Below are 2,520 nucleotides of genomic sequence, written 5' to 3'. Positions count from 1 at the left end.
AAAAAAAAAAAAACCACTTGGCGGCTCTGTGCAGTTGGCCAGGAGAGGTTTCATTTCCTGCTAAAAAGCAAACTGCAGCTGCCTAGTCACAGAACTGCAGCCTCTATTCTGCACTTCTCACTAACTCGCAGAGTCTTTAAAGCAGTCCTACGCCAACCCAATCCCTGGCCTCCCCACTCCCTTCACCTCACATTCCAGCTTAATCACTGGTGTCAGTTCAGGTGACAGGTGACTTAACAGGTCCCCAGAGGACTTCACATACTGAGTGTGGAGGTCGAGGCTGCAGATCTTTCCTCCTTGGAGGAATCCGCAGGTGCCATAACTGGTACTCTTCCCCTATCTTCCTCATTTGAGCCAACTCAAGTCACAGCCATGGTCAGTAAGGTCTCCAGAGCAGAGGATGGCATGGAGACCTCTGTCTGTGTCTGTTCAGGGCATTTGAGTACCTCCATTAGCAGATGGAGGTACCTGTAATGAGACACGTCATGCAATGGGGTGCCCTGCCATTGTGCTTTTGCAACATCTCTGAGGAAAACACCCCGCAGAATCTTGGCTTTGGCCCATCACTTGCTACTGTGTTGTTGTGCCCATGTTCAGCAAGTCTCCTGGACACATCTTGGTATATGTACCAGTTCATCTGTGGGTTTTTGATGAACTGACACAATACCTCAGGGTCCCCCAGCACCCGCACAAGGCTCTTGGTTTCTGTGTAGGAGCAAGTAGTCCTAGGGCTGTGGACCCTGGTCTGCTCTCTTCTCTCCCCAATATCAGACATCTCAGATCAATAAGAGGTACTCAGGGAGCTGTGCCTTCAATTTATAAGTCTTGACATGAACAGTTCCAGGGAAGTTCGTCCACCCCCAAACCTCCTTTTTGGTGCACAAAGTTTGGGCACAAGACATTCTGGCACCGTGCTGGCAACTTTGTATCTTATGGCCATCTTTCTGGATGGTTTTTTGCAAGTTTTCATAGCCAAAACTTGCAAAATAGCCAAAAATATCTGCAAAGTGTAGCTAATCAGTGAACCTGCGTAAAGCAGCCAGGCAGTTTTATACTCCTTGCATTAAGCAGCAGTGGATTATGGGCCAATGCGGCCCCTGGCTATCTCATCACCTCTTGAGGAGTTAGGGGCATCATAAGCCTGATGGGCACCCTGGGCTAGGCCATGTTGGGTTAGTGAGGGTGTCCATTAGGGATGTGTGAAATTTCAAAAGGTATTTCGTTTCAAAGCTGTTTTAGCATGTTTCAGGCTCAAAACAGCGGAATCAAAATGAAACAAAAGGTGTTGAAACAGCTTCAAAATGAAATGAGAGCACTCGAAATGTTTCCAAAGTTTCAAAACGTTTTGAGTTTCAAAGCTGGGCTTGCTTGCAGCTAAGGAGAAACTAAGGAGAGTGAGGGGGAAGAGGGGGTAAACACTGCTCTGATATTGACTATGTAGCTGGCCAGTGACTGTGATCCTTTCCTGAGGTCCCTTCCAATCCCAGTGCTCTGGGGGAGGGATGGAAAAACTGCATAAAAAGCAGCATTGTTTAAACTGTGCTTTCCCTGTGCCTTCACACTTAAAAGTGACACAAGTTTTGCTCTGAACAGTTTGAGGTGAAATTTCCCAGAAACCCCTGCACCACTCTCCTTGAAACTTGGCAGGCTTCATGGCCTCAGCAGGGGCTACCATGCCTGCGGTTTTAACCCCGCTGCACCTTAACACACATGCAAAGTCACACGTCATGAGTTTTGCTTGTCAGCAGTTTGAGGTGCAGTTTCCCAGAAACCCCTACACCTATCTCCTTGAAACTTGACAGGCTTTGTGGCCTCAGCAGGGGTTACCCTCACCACTATTTTTATTCAAATCAGGAAAGAAATAATAAAGTTATAGGCATTTCATCCCCCATTATAGCCTATGGGCGAAACGTCGAAACGCGTTGAAACAGTGTCAAAACTGTTTTGATGAAACAAAATGGAACAGTGCTTTGAAACAGTGAAATGAAACTCTGTCCATTCAAAATGGTGAAACGGAAGTCAAAACAACACACTGCTGTTTCGTGCAGCCCTAGTGTTCATGCAGGCAACAGCCGGTTCCCAGGGCTGCTTGCTGCCTGCAGTGCTGGAACTGGTCAGCCACAACTTGCTTTTTATTGGGAAATGAAACCACTCCTGGACACCTGTGTAAAGCAGTCAGGTGGTTTTATTTTCCTTACATTAAGCAGGGGTGAATTATGAGGTGACAGTGGCCCTGGCAATCAAGGCACCTCTTGGGGAGCCAGGGCCAGCATGGGCCAGGCAGACACCCTGGGCTGGGCCACCTTGTGTGGGCAGGGGTGTTCATGCAGGCGGCAGCTACTTCCCAGGGCTGCCTGCTGCCTACAGTACTGGGATCAGGTAGCTGCAATTTGTTTTCAGCAGGAAACGAAACTACTCCTGGGAACCATTTGGGTACCCAAGTGGTTTTTTACTCCTTGCATTAAGCAGGGGTGGATAATGGGCTGACCATGCCACTGGCAATCAGGGCCCCCCCCCCCC

The sequence above is a fragment of the Gavialis gangeticus genome, unplaced genomic scaffold (assembly GCF_001723915.1).
Source record: "Gavialis gangeticus isolate Ggan-Ray unplaced genomic scaffold, GavGan_comp1, whole genome shotgun sequence".
Lineage (NCBI taxonomy): Eukaryota > Metazoa > Chordata > Crocodylia > Gavialidae > Gavialis > Gavialis gangeticus.
The sequence above is the reverse complement of the archived record's forward strand: the minus strand, read 5'-3'. Positions refer to the sequence as shown.